We start from the raw sequence: 18,295 nt of genomic DNA, 5'->3' as shown, positions 1-18,295 counted from the left end.
ATGTTGTTAAACATCTGTTGTCATATGGCACCAGCTACAAGCTGTGGCTGGTTTCTGGCAAGTGGTCCAGACTGAAGCCTCCCAGGGAATGTGGTTATAGGAAGATGCTTCATCTGGACACCTGACTACAGCAACCACTGTTTCTGCATCATTCATCATACCCATCAGCCAGGTTATTTTAAGGACTGTTCTGACACTTCTGCTCCACTGTGTTTTCAAGCCTCTCTTTTATATCCTATTTTTTTACCATGTGTTCCTTCCTCCTCACCTCTTCCGCCTTTCTCCTCTAGCATGCCAAATGCCTGCTCTCCTTTGTGTTCACATTCAACATCTGTATAAACAGAAAAATAAATTTTGTAGGTAAGAAATATATTTGTGTTTGATGATTTCCTATCCTTTGTATCTCATCCTATATGCATGTCATGGAGAAAAATAATCCCTTATGGAATGGTGCAGCCCTTGACAGCCCCCTATTTGGAAACAGTGGATTTAGATCTTCATACATTGTTAATTTCACATTTAAGAACTGTGTAGAGATTTTGAAGGATTAGGGCTTAGTTTTGCTGGAGATTCCTCTTAACTCCTTTGTTTAGCAGAAATCGGTTTCTACTTTCTTTTCTTTCTACACCAGTAAAATCTCTAGTGATAGAGTAATAATCCCACGTGATTTACTGGTACTTTGGACTGATGCCAGCTTTGTTTTAATCCCAGCTGCTGTTTTATCTTCTGGGTATTTCAGTTCATAGCAAAGTACAAAACACAGTCCCCAAAAATCTCTTGTAAACACAGATTTATTATTTTTGTTCAGTCCCTTTGCTTTGTCCCTCACGGCAGAGCTCTGCTGGTCCTCAAACTTGACCAATTTGATTACATTTAAACTATCTTTAAACAGATGCATCCCCTGGGTGAAACTTCTTCCCTGGTTAGTCTGGATGGAAAGCATCTGTTTTCCCTCTGGTAAAGAGAGTTCCTAAAATCAAAGCACAAAGACAGGCACTGGTCATATCTCGTGGCATTGGCTGAAGTCCAGCAGGCATGTGGTGCAGCAGCAAGACTTGAATTTGGGCAGGTTGACCCAAAGACAATAGCACAACCATCCTAAAAATAAAAAAAAAAAACAAAACAGGGGTAACACACCTACACAGTGATCTCAAGCTGCTGCAATGCTTTTGGCCTTGGTGATGGTGTGTGCATCGACACTGTAGTAAATGCCACAATCCAAAGCACATAAAATGTCTAAACCCAGAAGTATTATCAGTTGAGAGCTACTGTCACTGCATGTACAGCAGTCCTGTGTTCCCTTCTATCCCTTTCCCTGCCTGGGGCCTGGGGAAGGCCCCACTCCCTGAAATGTGCCACACTGGGAATGGGTAGGGGATGCAGCCAGGTCCCACTCCTCTCTTCCTGCACACATAGCACCTTGCTGGACTCCTTGGCATTCCTCCAAGGAAAGGCCCGAGCAGAGCAGAGGTGACTTGTGACCTGGAGCCTGGGAGGAGTGGGAAGGGGAGACCTGGGCCTGTTCTGCCCTCCAAGAGGGGAACAGAAGATCCTGATGCACAGTGCAGCCCTGTGCTAGGTTTGCCACCACAAGGTGATATTGCTCAGGGGCAGGTCTTCTGAGAGAAATGGATGAGTCCAGCCAACCCTTGGGTGGGTTTCACCTTGGAAGGAACCAGCTGGTTTACTCCGGAGATGCATCTGGAATTACAATCCCATATGTATCATGTGAACCCTCTGTCATGGGGAGATGCAGACATACCCTAAACCTACACAATCCACTGAAGAGAGCACTGAGCTGCAAACACCTCTTCTGACTGCAACCTGTCCTTTCAAAATCACTTTTCCTCTTCACCTCTGGAAATAGGCCAGTCTCTCTCTTTGCAGTGACTTTGTGGCACACAAAATTGGCTGTTGCCCCTCAATTCTCTTGCTGTCAGGAGTGCACCCTCTCCCTGACAATTATCCCAAAATCAGTTAGCTGATTTGCTGGTGTGTTGCAAACTGATGGACACAGGGAGTGATGGAGGGAAGGTGGCCCTGCTGCTGTGCACCAGAAGCTGTGCTGCTTATGAGGCACATGAGATAATCAGTCCATCAGCAGACTGACATCTTGATGGCCTAGTGACCTCCTAAGGACATGGACCCATGTGGCCTCATGTTCATGGCTGAGGCATCATGAGGGAGTCTCTGGAGGGGCCTGAGATACAGTTCCCTCTCATCAAGAAAAATTCAAACATTTATGGATAATGAAGTCTTGCAAGCCACAGGCTTGATTACAAACCAAATCCCTTGCTGGCTCTTGTAGCTAGGAAACTGTGAGCTGGGGATTCTCCAGAACACATGGCTCCAAGGGCTGATTTCTCCCAGGAGAGATAGGCATTGGGAGCAGAACCCACACACGCAGATGAAATTTCACCTGCTTTTCATTTTTCTTAATAGCAAGGTGTGTTTTGTATTTGTACTTACTTCATGCAGATCTACTCCCATTTTTGTGTGATCCCTCAGAGGCCTTTTTCACTTGCAAACTATTATTGCCTGGTGTTTGTCTCCTCTGCTGGTTCTTTTAGTCTCCTTTGCATCCATTTCCCTCCAGTGCTGAAGCAGTGAAGAGACAAGGTTAGCACAGACCTTAGTGAGTTGCAAATCCGACAACCAACCAGTAATGCCTGCTCTGGTAGGAGAATAAGCTGCAAGGAAATTTTCAACACAACACGGTCATTTCAACATCAGAACCATTCCAGAGTGTCTCCAGAGCAGACTTCAGAACTCTTTCAGTGAGGCAGCATCACATTCACTTGAGAGAGAAAGTCTGTGAGCAATGAGGTGGGATGTTAATACTCCTTTGCTGCAGAGCTTGGCCTTGGGGTCCTCCCCATCCTCTCAAAACAGGAGACTGTGAAATTCTAGGTGGGGTGGAAACACACTGTGGTAGAGACAAACAATTTTTGGAAAAGAAGCATGTTTGGTCCTTGCTGAAAGAAAGAGTTTTAAAGCAGCAGCGACTGCAAAAAAAAAAAAAAAATATATATATATAAGGGGAAACAAAAATAGATTCTGTCAACTTATGAGTGAACACATCCTCTTTCTTTTTGTCTGGATTGCTTTTTACAGAGTACCCTTGTGGGCTACATATTAGCAGTGAAAGCCGTAACATTGTCAAAAGGGCACAATTTTGCCAAGCAACTCTGTGCATATTTTCCTAGCTTCCAACATGCTGGAAGCTCTCATGTTTTGCTACTTGTCCTCAACCTTATGTTCCCCTATAACTCTTCCCACCAGAATGTAAACATCCAAAAATCAAAAATCTTTAGATGAGGAAAAAATAATCCAGCAGCATCAGGCTCTGAGGAACATGGGGAGAGTTTCCACAGTGCAAACTCATCCATGGACACACATACTGTAAGTGTCTGATTAAATGGCTGCCACAATCAACCCAGAGCCAGATGTTGCTGGGGTGGTGATGGGCCATGTCAGGTACTCTAGACCATTTGGATCAGATACCACATGGATTTTGTACATTCCATAAATCAAGATTATTTGGGAGAAAATGAAGTGTACATAAAAAAGGCCACACCACAAAGATTGGTTTGTGCAGCATTTGAAATGTGGGGACTTCAAATGGGGAAATCTGAGTGTAAAGTCAGACCTATGAGCTAGAGCAGACCTGCTGGAAGCTGCCAGTGCTCCTGTGACAGGTAACAGAGGGCTGGATCCAGGAAAGGTGGAGCTGTGTTAGAGCTGGTGTGCTTGGACCCCTCCCCACAGCCTCCCAACAAGCAAGACAGTGTCCCTTGGGGGTTGCCCTGTCTCAGCTGATGGCTGCTGATGTTCAGCTGTTGCTGAAGTCCTCAGGATGGAGAGGCATGGAGGATTGAGGATTGGCACCCATGGGCCAGAGCCTACTCCACGCTCAGAGGCAAAGAGGCACAGTGTGTGGTTTCTGACCACACCAAGGAATTATCACACTGCTCTGAAGCATGAGATCCTGGGATGAGCCAAGCACCTGTAATTCCATTTGCTGATATCCATCATGTCTCAGAAACAGGCGCCACGGCTGAGAAGATGTACATTAAAGAGACACCCATTACATGACTCATACACAGAATTACATTAATTTAATCAGATGCTAAGAAAAAAAGCCAGGAATTATGCAAGGTTATTGTCCGTGCTTTTCAGAGCAGCTCACTGATCCCATGCTCCCTGACACCTGGGGCTTTCAGATTGGGGGACAGATGGATTATGCAGATGAGAACAAATCACATGCCGTGTAGCTGCAGGAAGACACAGATAGAATTTTCCCTGGAGCTGCTAGAATTAATAGACCACTGACAAGCATCATGGAAAACACACCAAGCATGATTTTGAGCTGAGAGATTCCAAAATGTTTGGGAAAAACAACACAGGACTGCAAGCATATGACCTGTTACTGGGATGCAGCCCCTGAGTTTGAAATTATTGTGGTTCCTTAAAATCAGCTTCCCTTTCATGGCTCTGAAATATTATTCAGACACTGAGTACATGATGGCTTGTGGAAACCCCTCTACAAGTATATGCTTACGTATGTATTTACCTTCATGTGAGGATGAATCACCAAAGTGTGAATATCTTCTGAAATGTTCTTCAAGGCTGCCGCCCTGGATCAGGAGTTAGGAAAGAAGAGGCAGCAGTGTTTCTATGAAAGGGAATGTGGATCTCCATGACACTCTGGGAGAAATGAATGTTTACATGTAATCTTTGACAGATGGGGATGTTAATGCTTTCATTTTATGGATAAAGAAGAGAGATATTAGATGATTGCTGTGTATTACAGAGTAGTAAAAGCTCTGTGTTGAGGATAAAATTCTGGTCCTCCAGGGAGAAAATCTCTTCTCGAATTCAAGAGCAGAGCCTTTGTGAAGAGGCTGATTTGCAGAGGGGAGGCAATAGCAACATTGGCAGCACTCACTTTTGAGGAATAACTCAGGAGTGAAATACAGGAAGAATATACAGAAATACAGAGAGAGCAGGTCATAGAATATTGATATTCTATGACCTACTCTCTCTGTATTTCTGATTTAATGAGATTCACGATTTAAAAAAAAAAACAAACAACTGGGTTTAGAGACAAGAGTTAGCAAGAGCAATAAAACTTCATATGCATCCCAAAACTGCTTGAGATTGCTTTCTGTGGTGCAACAAAATCCTGGAACACATCCACACAAGCACATGGTATTAAATTAATCACTGTAATGATCTATGCCTTGATCATTCATCCTTCTTCCTCCTTCACCATCATTCCTCACTTCCTATCTGAATACAGCTTGTTTCATGTTTAAATTACAAACTCTGAAAAAAAGTAGCCATAGAAATATCAGGGGATTTTATAGCCAGGACGTTTATGACTGTTGTCAATGTCAATTCATTTGCATATTCATACCCTCTCTCCTGGAGTAATCGATCCTGCAAAAATGACTGACAACAAGTGGGTCTGGAGCCCTACGACGGGGGAAATATGGCAAATTTGCAGTGTCTGTAGCAAAAAAGGAAGCCAGTTCCAAGGCCTTTCAAAAGAGCATCAATTCCCCTTGAAATAACAGGCAGAAATGTACAAAAGAGGAAACTAACACTAGGGAAGGTCACTGCTGTAGGCACTAAAGGTGCACATGGGTGTTGGAAAGAGGAAATTTAAGAAAATACAAAGAGGGAAAGAGAAGGAGAAAAGGTGTTTCTGGAGGTCACTGCTCACGTAAAGCAATTGCTAATGCCATGGCCAACACATCAGCAATCTCAGGAAGTTTATAGGATTTGATGCTGCTGTTCCAGAGTAATGAAGTATTCTTGAAAGAAACGCCGGTGGCTGATCAGTTTGCTGGTGCTTCTCCTGCCCCTGTGGCAATCCTGGCTGAGATAACAAAAGGCAAACCAGCCTCTGAAATCAGCTTTGTCAACCTGGTTTTATTTGGGTGCTTTGAAAAGATTCCAAATCAGGTCAGGATTCAGTAGCAGTCACTGGGATTTTTAAAAATGCTCTGTTAACAGTGACCTACCAAGGAAAACAAACAAAAAAATTTGCTTGTGCTCTTGTTTTTGCTTTTATTTCTGTATTAAAACAATGCATAAGAGGATTTGGACTGCTTCCTATAGCTCTAAAAGTAAAATATATTTAAAATACCTACTTTGGCTTTCACTATTTTTGCTGAAGAATTAGCAAGATGTCTCACAGAGTGCTTGCCCATCTCTTAGCTGGGCAAGATGGCAGAATTATCCAACCATTTAACATGAATATATTTTCTTCTACATATTTGAAGGCATTTCAATTAAACAGAATAAAAGTCCCAAAAAAAACATGAATAGCCTTAATGAAAAACTGTTACTCCTCTCAGCAAAGCAGATTTCATATGTATCTCTATTATGCCAGTTATCCAGCAAGTCTATTAGGACAAGCCCTGGAGTTATTATAAGAGGAAAGCAAGGGGATATTATTGGATAAAGAGAGAGAAACCTCTTAGGCCTGCTCCATGCAGCATAAACAAGGGAAGAAAGCAAACATAATTCTTGTTTCCCCTTGACAAGACACCCTTAGATGGAGCTTAAGACATTTACTAAAGATGAGATATAGGGGAAAAAGTGGGTCAGAGCCTGAGAAGGACAGAAAAAAGAGGGTAATTTCCATTGTGGTCTGAATTTAGACCTCTGTTGTCTTCACTTTTTAAACATGACTGACAAAAACGATCCTGTGGCCTTTTGCAGCTATTGTTGGAACAAGACAGGAGGCATAGCTGATGCACCGAAGTTGCCCAGAGTGAAATTCAACAGGATGTTGATCTTGCTGACAAATGGCAAGTAAAGCTGAATATTAAATGAAACGTTCATTAAAAAACTCCCAAAGCAAACAATAAATGCTCTATACATCTAGGCTGAATGTGATCAGAGCATGACAGCTGAAAAGCCACTGCACAAAAGATAGGCTGTAAAATGGTGTGTATCAACTGACTAACAAAAGCTCAAAAATGCAGAAGGCACAAAAGAAGAGAATTCAGAGGAAATCATCGATTTTAGTGTAAAACCTCTGTTCATACATTTTAATGCTGAGAATTACATTTCAAAACATGAAATTAATGTACTTACCCTGATGGAACTACTTCCATGGCTTTCCTGCCCCTCCCGTGCCAGGACCCAGAGGGCCAAATTCTGCCTGTGGGTACAGGACTAGGTTACATCACTGAAATACCCTATGGTGCTCCTTTATAATGGAAATCAACAGATAATGGCCAGGCTACCCTCATTTCTCCAGTTTTTTGTTTTCCAGGCAAGTTTACAGCCTCTGAGCACAGCACAGGGCAGTCTGTCTGCAGCAGGCTCACTGCAGCAGGATCACTGAAGCACTCCACAGCTCTAAAAGCAGATAACCCAGCATCTGAGGGGCAAAAGAAAAATCCCAGACAGACTCAGCACTTCTTGGAGGACTGTTGAGATTATAGGGGAAAGAAAAATAAGTGGTCTGAGGAATAACTGGACAAGAATGACCCAAACTGAGAGAAGAATTTGGCCCAGCATGGGTATTAAGTAAAATCCATGCTCCTGCAAGCCAAGAAAAGCCTGGAAGTGCCTGGGGTGCCACCAGAGAGCTGCATTCTTCTGGATTTGCATTACAATTGATTTCTAAGCATAACCCACTGATTCAAGCAGACTCTTCTTGGACAGACATAGCACTTAGGCAGACTTACTAGAAGTGGAGAGGTAAATGGTTGTATTTCCTCCACCCAATGGCCTTCCTTTGCATCTTCCTCCCTTGCACTCCTGCACTGCACCCTTGGCAATACAGAAGGCTGCCTGTGGCTTTCCAGGACAGTTTCCCTCCAGCAAGCCAGGGAGAAGCCACAGCACTGCAGAGCAACCAGGCAGAGCAGTCATCACATCAGGGCCCACCACTCAGCCTCCCACCTCAGCAAAGCCTCTCCCACTCATGGGGTGCTCTTGTCCGGGGTCCAGCATGGGACGGGAGCTGCCCCCAGGAAGGGGTTTAGCCCCCTCGGTGCACCTGGGCTGCCTATTCCTCCTCTGCATGGCTTGCAAAGCACAAACAGCCAGGCAGGATCATGGCAAATCATCCCATTGCAAGGGACAAATGGAGAGTGCCATGACTGGTTCCAAACTCTTCCTCAACAGCTGCTGGAAGATCTGCACTAATTGAAAAACAAGTGGGAAGATTCAGCTTGAAAGACTCAGTCTCTTTCCAGCCCCATGTTCAATACTGATTCTAAACACAAAACACACTGCATGGGACTGCAACCTGTACACAAACTGCAGGAGTGGGAATTTAGCCACAAGCAGGCAGGAAAGCCCCCAACTAAGAAGGATTTAACTAGGTGAGCAATTTTTTTGCACATTCAGAAACTCTTTTTCGCCATTGCAAAATCCATTAATAATTCCCTACCACACCTCCTTCTGCAGCCTCTCCCCGACAAGGACAAGGGTCTGAACTCCTCCTCACCGTCGGAAGATTCCTTCTCTGCCTACAGCCCGTGGGGATGTGCGGGGATGGGCACTGGCTCCGTGCAGAGTGCGCGGCTCTGGCAGCATGAGGAGGGGGCAGCGGCATGGCTGGGCCCAGGGAGGAGCATCCTCCAGGGAATGACCAGCGAGGCAGGACACGGCAGCTTGGGCACAGAGCCTCTCTGCCTTGTCTGCCATCCCTCCTGCCGTGCCAGCTGCCCAGAGCCAGCTCCCAGTGCAGGCAAGGAAGGGAACGCTGCCAAAACCTTTCCCTGACACTTCCTCCTGAGCCGTGGGTGCTGCCTGCACTCTGCAGGGACACTTATTAATAAGTGTTCAGTGCTTGAACGTGTTTAGCAAATCAGCTACAAGTCAAAATAGTTTTATACGTGAGGATGTTTTTCTGCCTTTGACAAGGAGACACGGTGGCATATGTGCTCTTCCTGCTCGGCTCAGAAACAGCAGCAGGAGCAGAGCTGGTGCTGGGAGCGTGGCAGGGCGGCGTGGCACAGCAGCAGTGTATTTCATTAACATGGCATTGATTAATTCTGGGTGAAATTCTCTCAAAAGTGCACTTGAAATGCATCAAAACTTAAAAAGAGACTGGGCAACCAGCATACAGTTGTGTGGACAAAGAAATAACATAGGATGTAGGACAAACAGGGGTTGTGTAGGTGCCAGTCTAAGGGTTACCACTCCTAGCTCTTACACAGGGCACAGTTATGCCAGAAGCTACCGAGTCACCTCCCTCAGGTTCTCTGAGGTGGAAGTTCCTATGGCCACAGGTCACCTTCAGCCAGATTCTAATGCTAGCAAAGTTACTTTGTCATACGACAGGGTCCTAATACTTGAGTTGCTGTAGCCTTTACATCTAATGCACTTGTTCTTTGATGGGTTACAAGCTGAGTGAACATAGGCTCTAAAAAACCCCAATTTTGTTTGGTGGAAATGAGAAACTGAAAATTGAATTCATGGCTGGCAAGTCAAACAGTGGATATCACAATTCCCTGGGTCTCTGGTGAAGCAGGTTAAATAAAGACATGTGGTTTTGCATCAAATATTTTGTTCCAGGGCAAGTAGATTTTCCCAAAAGAGGCTTTCCTCACCTCCTACATTTTATGGAGGGTTTCTTGTGGTATTCAGGAGAATTAAGACCTGTTGTAGAAATAAGTGTGATGTCTCAGGTGACATTTGTGATTTGCATTACAGATGGTCAGTCACTAGAAGAGAGAAAAAAAATTAAGCCGAGTCCTGCTGTAGTCCTTGGCTGGCTACTGGCAGCTGCTTTGCTGCGAGCCTCTGTGCTGGGAATTGCTTGGACAGACAGTGCCACCTGTAAAACTAGCAGTGAAGCCCTTAGGTCAAGCTGCTTTACACCAGCAGAGCCCTGAATAGAAAATAAGGCTTTTTGTACAAAAGCCGCAGTGTAACTCATGCAGCAGGAGGGTGTTGAAAACACCTCTGACCTGGCTGAGTAGTAACTTCTATGGTGATAGGGGTGCCAAAGATGGGTGACGTTTGGCCATGAGGAGAGGTCTCTGGAGAGATATGGCAATATTTCACATCATCCACAGCTGGCACTAATGTTAAAGAACAGACCTATCAGAGAACACTTCCCAAACCAGTGCACTGCTTCCTCTTTTTCCCTCTTACAGAGTGATTGCAGAGCTCCCAGGCACAGGGGAATGGCTCACATCTCTCAAATTGCTTCTAATCCAGTCTCAAATTCTAATTTGCAGCACCAGCAGAAGCTGTCCAGGTTTCCCTCATTTGTGAGGCTTATAGCTGTGAGTGTCATTAACGTATTATGTCCCTGCACATATTTACCCAAACCACCTGTGAGGGATGAGAGCAAAGTGAGACATCAGAGGAGATGCTGAGGTCAGCGTGGGATGCCCAGCTGCTTCCTTATGGATGAGTTGACCCATGACAGCGGCACGAGCTGACAGGAGAGCACAGCACTGGAGATTAATTGCTTCTAATGAGAACCACTGCAGCCCACAGAGAAGGATGAACACAGGACTGCCTCAAAAGCTACAGCACTTTAACCCTCTGTGGTGCAAGACCCTACATCACAGCTTTTTGGGCACCACATAGACAGCCTGAAAGGGAGAGAGGGTTTCTGCATGGTCTGTTGCCCACAGCAAGTGAAAAGGAGGGATGCCAGCTCAGCTTGCTTGGCCACAGCACTGTGCAAAAGACTGGTCCCACCACAAGCTTCTAAAGCCAGCGTGAATTTGTTTAACCCTCCCCTTTCAGTACAGACTTGTTTTCTAATCTTGCTGCAGCGTCCCTGTTCCCTCATCATTTGTCCTGCTCTACTGCAGCAGCTCTGCCAGCTAGGACTGCTCACACTCCAGGGTAAATTAAGGGTAACTCCATGGAACTTCAGAAGTGCACACTGTACTTACACCTCTGAGAAGGAGCCTGGGCTTGGATATCTGTCATCTATCTGGAAGAGCTCTATGAAGCTATGAAGTGACTCTTTCTCTCTCCCTCCACGCCCCTCGCAACCCCCACCCCCTGCCCTGCTTTTTTGCTTCTCCCTTTCTGTAGCGCTTTCTTTGTCAGTAGATCTTTTAATAAAAAATTAAAAAACAAAACCCAAAAATAGAGCATTCCTGCCTTCAGGCAGCTATCTGGGGCAGCCATGAAAATAGCAGCAACCACTGGGTAGCTCAGGGTTTAGATCAGGTCAGCAGCCCAAGGTCAGCTACCAGTTCTCTTTTAGGCAATTTTTTCAGGGTTCATCAAGTTTGCCATTGGGTCTGTCCGGGTTCATCGGGTCAGTGCACAGAGCTCACAAACTATTCCTGTGCCACCATCCCATTGAAAAATCTCGAAACTTCCAGTGGAAGCAAGGAGAGGAGACAGCATGGCTTCATATACACAGGAGGAAAGCTGTCAGTCAGCAGGTATCAGATCTATTTGCAGTGCCCATGCCCTGGCACGTGTGTCCGGGCTGGGCTTGGCTGCCAGGAGCTGGCACCCTGCTGCCGTGCCGACTGGAGCAGGGGAAGAGCCCTGCTGGCACAAAGGTGCCCAGGCTGGGAGGACCAGCCCTCTCAGTGGCTGTCCATCCGCACTGGTATTAAGGAGAGGGAGAGAAGCAAATGAGCTGTAGGTTTCCCCAAAATTAGTATTTTCAGCTTCAGGGGGCAGAGGGAAAAACCAGCCACTTGATCATTTGATCAGTCTTAGCTGGAAAAAGAAACCGTGGAAGAAAAAATCGGTCGTTGACTTGTGACAGTCTGGTGGAAAATCACTAAGGCTTTTGCAGGCTGTTTTCATGTCAGAACTGACCTAGTTTTAAAAATGCTAAAGAGGTGGGGGCGTACTGAGCTACAGAAGAACCAAACTATCCCAGGCCAAGCAGAACCATAAGTTGGGGAGTTAAGTCAGTCCAGACTGAATTTGTTGGGAAGCTGTAGCTGGTGGATCTTGCTTTGTCTTCGGGGACACGGACAGAAGATCTTTTCTGGAGAGCAGGAATGGGTGATGATCAGGAGCCCTAGGGAGGGAGAGGCTGGGCACTGCATGAGCCACCCAACAGCTGGTTGTGGGCAGATATAGGTCACTCGGAGGCTGGTGAAAACAGAGCCCACTAATTAGGGCACCAAATCACTCACCAGCCATAGAAAAGAGATCAATCTGCTTGGTGACATGAAAAAACCTGAAGGCTTGTGCTGTTCTGTTTATTTGGGCACATTCACCGTCTCTATGATCAAAGGCATAAGGGTAAGAAATGCTTTTCTAGAAACCCTCAAGTTGCAAGTGTTTCAAACAACTTTGCACAATTCAACAATTGCTCCATAAATCTTTCCTAAGGATTTTCATCTTGGCTAAGAGACTTGGTGTTGTTATTAATGTTTTACTGAAAACAGGAGAGAGTGCTTTATTCCACCTGGCTGCTTTTGTACTCTGAGACCATGTTCCATGAAATGACAGGAACAGTAGTTTAGCTATTCTTTAAGGGTTTCTACTGAACAACCCTAAACTACGTAAACTAAAAAACTATTCCATTTGGAACATTTATTTTTAGAATAATTTGAATTGCATTTAAGTAATGAAACAAGCAAAAATAAATATTTTACTTATTTTATATACATTTTTACAAATATAGGAATCATGTTCACACATGTATAAGAACAATATTTTAATCATTTTCAATGCTTTAGTGTTGAAGAAATTCAACTTCAAGCTGTAACATATTTTTTAATAAGTAATATAATATCAAATTATTTTACTCAAATAAAATTATGTATAAAACTAGTATTTTAAAATAGTTCAAGTCTTTCCTCTAGTGATAAAACCTGCATATTTTCAGGTCAGTTTGCAGGGTGTTGTCCTTTTTTTGCAAGAAACTGCTGTTCTAGAGCATCCTAAGCTCATTCTTATTGTAGAAGATGGTAGTAAATACAAAGCATACTATTGCATGCCATAGATTTAACTTTAAAATTTATTTTATAATACAGTTTCCAAGGGGAAAAAAGCACATGAAAATGTTACTTGTGAGAGGAGCTGTGTAACTGAGTTTGTTTTGGTTTGTTGGTTTTTGGGTTTTTTCCCCTCATGTATAACTGATAAAGGATGTGCTTTTAAAGAAAGTACCAGGCTAATGTGTGGACACGGGAAAATGTCCTCCTACAATAAATGAGAATTCTCTCATTAGCAAACTGCTTGAGTGCTACTATAAGGCCTTAGTGCAGCTGGCACAGTTCCTAAGAATAGAATTACTCATTGCCATGGTTACCCATGCTGGAAATATTACCCTTTGCAATCATTGTAAACAAAGATCCTTTCACAACAGTGTAAAAATTAGAGTGCTTCAAGAAATTAAAGGAAATTATAAATTGTACAGCGGTTGAAGTTATGCCTTGTAAGCACTGTTGTAGCTTTTCTAACACATGAGGGGTTCAAAAACCTTCTGCAGAGATCTGATCCTCTCCCAGCCTGAGCAACGTGTGAAGATCTCACCCATCACCTCCGAGAGCAGGGTCAGAGCCTGAGAGCCAGTGTGTCTGTGTAGCACTCGAGCCCTTCTGCATGTCACAGGTCCTCACTGGAAGTGTGCTGTAAAAGCCACTCAAAAGGGGATGGTCAGGGGAAGGCAACAAGTGGGAGCTTATCACACGTGTCACCCACAGAGCTCTCCAGAGGAAGGGAATCACGGAGCTAGCTTGTGTCAAACCTTGAGTCATGGAGGAGAGCAATCCTTGGAGCTGGCACAAGCTTGGACAGAAAGAGTAGCCACAAACTGGGCTAATCTGCTTCACCACACTTGAATAGCTAGCTGGAGCAGAAGGTATTCCAGCTAATGACACTTGCACTGTGCAAATGCCCAGCAAGGAGGTGCGGTGGTTCACATGCAAGCAGGCAGCAGGGGAGTGGGAGAAGCAGGACCAAAACCCAGGCTTTCTTTGGTCCTGCAAGTGCCTTTTCCACCTGGACACATTTCCTCAGGGTGGGCTCAGTTTCTCCAGATGCCCATGCCTTCCTTCTGTCTGGTCTGTTGGCACTTTGGGGCTGTGGCTCCAGTACACACGACCTGGAGAGGCTCTTATCCCGCTGGCAATTCACAGCAGAGTATGAAAACATCCTAAACAAACACTTGCAGTGGTGCAAAATTTGAAGAATTTGGCCACGTGAAACCTTTCCCCACGAAGGCTAGCAGTCCCCATTTAGAGATGGAAAAAGTAAAGGGATGTGGTTCTGCACTGAAGGTCACAGGAGGACATCTGTGAAAGGATATCACAGCCTGACTCCAATTCTCTGTCCTGTTCTGCAGCCATTCCCTTCCTGAGCCATGTTAAACAGCCCCACAACAGTGCCGGGAGCCTGGAGAAGCCCTGAGGAAAAGCCCTAGGGAGGAAAGAGTAAGTTCAGTGATGCAGAACAAGACAAGGAAACAAGCAGCCTACAAACCTCAGCAAAGTGGTCCTTGCCTCTGCTGGGCAGCTGGAGCACAGCAGAGCATTAGTGATCCTCACTGCGTGGGAGCATTTCTGCAGCAGGGAGCTCTGACAGGCCACGGGAGCTGCAGGTTGGTAACCTCTGGAGGAAGCTCCTGCACAGCATCCAACTGGAAAAAAACAGATGTGACAAGATAACACTGAAATGGAATCCCAAGGGGAAAAGAGAAATTGGGGTGCTTGTTAAGAACCCTGCTGCCATCTGGAAGGCAGGAAGAGGCAGGCATCTGTGAGAAAGGGGCATCTCAGGGGGGAGCCTGGGTGCTCGCAGCTGGCACTGCATGATGGAGGGATAGGGACTAGCTGATGGGCCTGCCCTGCCCTGGAAATCGGATCTGAGGGTGAAAAGAAGGGTGATTTTCATTTTCCCAAGACCTCAGGGTATGTAGCAGAATCTAAAATAATCACCTCGTGCTGATTGTTGTCCTTGGCAGGAACAGTAACTTTGTGGCCCAAAGGGTTTAATTGAAGATACAAGGGGGGAAATAGGAACACATTGGGCTCTTGATTTGCTAATAGGAGCCTTTTGTGCTGTTTATTGGTTCAGAGCCATCTCCTAGGTCTTAACCCTTTACCTCCTCAGTTGCCATGAAAACATGTGGTCTTCCTCAACTATGCTTTTTTTTTTTTTCAGAGGTAAGAACCGTTCTTTTTGAGCTTTCCCTAAGCTCCCATCATTGGTGCTAAATCTGGGGCATGGAGAGAGAAGAGAAGGCCTATGCCATGGTAACAGATGCCTTTGAATTAGTAACTGGTTTTCTAGTAACTGATATTTTCTGTAATTCAGCCCAATGAACACCAGCTTAACACTGGCCTTCTCTTATGGAAATGAAGGACAAAAGGCTTTTGCTTTCGGTTAGCCATGTAAATCCTCCGATGAAGCCTATTCTACCAGAAGGGTAGAAAAAGGCTGTGCTATAAATAGTGCTGTGTGTTTGCCTGCGCTGAGGCAGAAATGTAAGGTTTCATAGCTCGGAGTGAGGACCCCAGTCGTTCCAGAGCCAGGGGCTGACATTTGCCTTTCTGCTTGTGCTCTGATGTCTGTTTTGTTTTCCGATACAGTCATTTATTTCAAATGGCTCTGAATAGGTTACATCTTGAGAAAGAATTAAGATCTGGCATAGACAAGTTAACTTGTCTCTGTAATCTCATCCAACTGTTTTTCCATACAACATGCAGATTTACGGTGTTTCCTATCAGACCCCCCAGGAAAAAAAAAAAAAAAACATAGGGAAATTTAACAGCATGTAGTGATGATAGACATAAATCTGTTAAGCCCCCGAGAAGGCAGCAATAGGCAGCTCAGCAAAGGATGCAAGCACCATCTCTGCAATTGCTGCATAGAACTATTTCTTACTGATTTGAATGAAGCTGTTCAGATGCAGCAGCTGCGTAATCAGACACTAAATCTGGTATGATAATGACTGGATGTGGTCTAATCGGGAGGATCAAAAACTTAATTAGTTAACAGGGAGGAAAAAATAATCTACAAGAAAAAGAGTAGCAGAGGTGATTTCTTCACTATAAATGCTGCATTTTTGTGTAATTTATTATCTGTCAGTAAACAAAATCTATTAATGCAGAATGTGAGAGGTAGAAAGTCAGAGAAAGAGAGAAGATTCAATACATCCCAACTGTTAAAATAGACCAAACCTAGCTAAATCCTTATTTGTCTCTATTTTTCCTTAAGAACTACTCAGAACAATCCTTTTGATTGTTTTCAATGTTTTTCTGATCCCCTGCATTACTTTAGTAGAGCAGATGATTTTTTCACATCCACTTTAGATTGTGATCAGTCTTCACAATCATAGTCAAAAAAAGGTTTTTCCCTACTCATATTTACTGAGACATATTTGCCTTTATTTATTCAAATGTATTTCCTTGCAAAATTAGGCTGTGTTTTTGTCTTTACAGGTGAACAAATGAAGCCGAGGCAGGAATGAAACACATTTGCTTTACATGACATACATAATTTCTGTCCTTAAAATACTGTTTGGTCATGGGATTTCTGCTTTCTTTGCATCCCTCATGTTACCCTGCATCTTCCCAGCTCCATGCAAGGAGCTCAGCACCATTTGTTCCCACGCTAGCCTACAACTGAATATGCTCTTGAAGCACGTTGAGCCACATCTGTGCCCTGGAGGCAACCATCTCCCTGTGAAGGAAAAAGAGGACACTGTTGCCTGTGAGGCTTCTGGCTGCCCCAGGTTTACTGCCTCAACCTCTCCCATCACCTCCATGATTCTACCCAGGCAACCTCTGCTCATTCAAGTCCCCAGAGAATCTTTATTCAAATCTCCTCTCTGTCCAAGGGACTTAGGAGTTTCCACTGACACCAGCAGAAGGTTGATGAGGCCAGAGGAAGAGCCTGTCTGTGACCCCTGGGAGAGCAGACCCAGCCATGCAGTGCTTTTGAGCCTGGCCAGTGCAAGCACTTAAGAGATAGTGAAATTTGATCATAAAACTTCAGACCACAGGTTCTGAGCAGCAACACCATGGAGTGCAGTTGATTTTGTGGATGCTGCTTTAAAATGTGGCATGTGGAGACTTCTGTGAGTCGGGAAAGGAAGCAGTGGTAGAAGGACTGAGACCTTCCTGGTCCAGGACAGCTCCATCACAAGCCCTCCCTTCCCTCCCTGGTGGCACCCTTTACTCAAGGTCACCTTTCCCCTGACAGCCACCTGGGAGTGCTGCACGGAGGCACTTTGTGGGGACTTTACATAAGGATGAAACATCAAGATGGGTCATTTGTTCATCTTTTCAGTAGCTGCGGGGAGTTGTAATTAAGAAACTCATTGCATTTAAGCTGGAAAATAAGCTGGAAAATATACATGTAATGATCAAGGACAAGTCCCCTTCATTAGTCAGAACAGGAGATCTTCTGTTCCCTAGGTCTAAGTGAATACCTGATCCAAGTGCTAAGGATCTTTTCTAAACAGTGATGTCATTAGAGATGAAGCAGTTTCTTGGTCCTCAGCTGCCATAGGAGCATCCATGGCTGCTGAAATAATCCTTTGAAGAACTTTGAAGCCTCCTCCCCAGCCCCCTCAGGGCACTGTGGAATGGTTTTAATTGGAAGCAGACATGCAATGTGGTAGGTAGGAGCAGGCGTCTGCTCAATGTGAGCTCCTAGTAAACAACTCCTGTACAATGACTTTGAAAGGGAAAAATACCATGATTCAAGAGAAAGATTTTAAAATTAGACTGGTACTTACTCATGGTCAGTTGACTGGTCCATTAGACTTGCCAACGCTCCTTACCAATTATTCAGAGTCAAGAATATTATCTTCTCTTTGTTGCTTGATAGATTTTGGAAGGAGCATTCACCTTCAATGTATGGGTCACAGAGAGATTTCCAGGTCATTGCTCCCATTGCAAACACTTTTCCAGTAAGATGGCCTTGAAAGTCATAGAGATGTATTATTGGGAATGATTAATTTTGGTTTGAATCAGGAAGAGACTTTTAGCTCAATATCAGAAACTTCATTTTGATTTAAAAACAAAATCTGGGTGAAGTCTTGTTTCAGCACATTTTTCATTTTTTTTCTATCACAGTGGATCTGCCACGTTGCTGTCATCTGGGTTTGTGGAAGGTGTCAAGAGCTGCATCACACAGAACTACAGTTATCAAGGTTCATGAGGTTGCTGTACATTTGCCATGCACTTCATTGAAATCCCTTTGTCCCCCAGTATCCCAGTAGCTATACTTGGACAAAAGCAAGGCAATCACTAGGCAATCTGTGCGGCAGCAAATTTAAACCACAACTCTTCTGCTTTCAGATGCATAGGATAAAAGACAGGAACATGCAATAAGGGACACAGACTGAGAAGGCCTGCATGTAAAA

General features: G+C 44.5%; 1 long non-coding RNA gene across 2 annotated transcripts; it reads right to left on the bottom strand.

Annotated features, from left to right (window-relative positions):
* Positions 1 to 780: 780 nt before the first annotated feature.
* LOC135294225 (uncharacterized) lies at positions 781 to 10,677 on the bottom strand. 2 transcript variants are annotated; one of them, XR_010356378.1, is made up of 4 exons: positions 8,425 to 10,677; positions 7,111 to 7,177; positions 2,470 to 2,598; positions 781 to 970 (listed from the first exon to the last, which is right to left on the bottom strand). It is a non-coding gene; the product is annotated as an uncharacterized LOC135294225 (long non-coding RNA). The 2 variants fall into 2 exon arrangements; XR_010356377.1 differs by having other exon boundaries at positions 8,477 to 10,677.
* Between the last annotated feature and the right edge of the window lie 7,618 nt (positions 10,678 to 18,295).

The sequence above is a fragment of the Passer domesticus genome, chromosome 2 (genome assembly GCF_036417665.1).
Source record: "Passer domesticus isolate bPasDom1 chromosome 2, bPasDom1.hap1, whole genome shotgun sequence".
NCBI lineage: Eukaryota > Metazoa > Chordata > Aves > Passeriformes > Passeridae > Passer > Passer domesticus.
The sequence above is the reverse complement of the archived record's forward strand: the minus strand, read 5'-3'. Positions and strand labels throughout refer to the sequence as shown.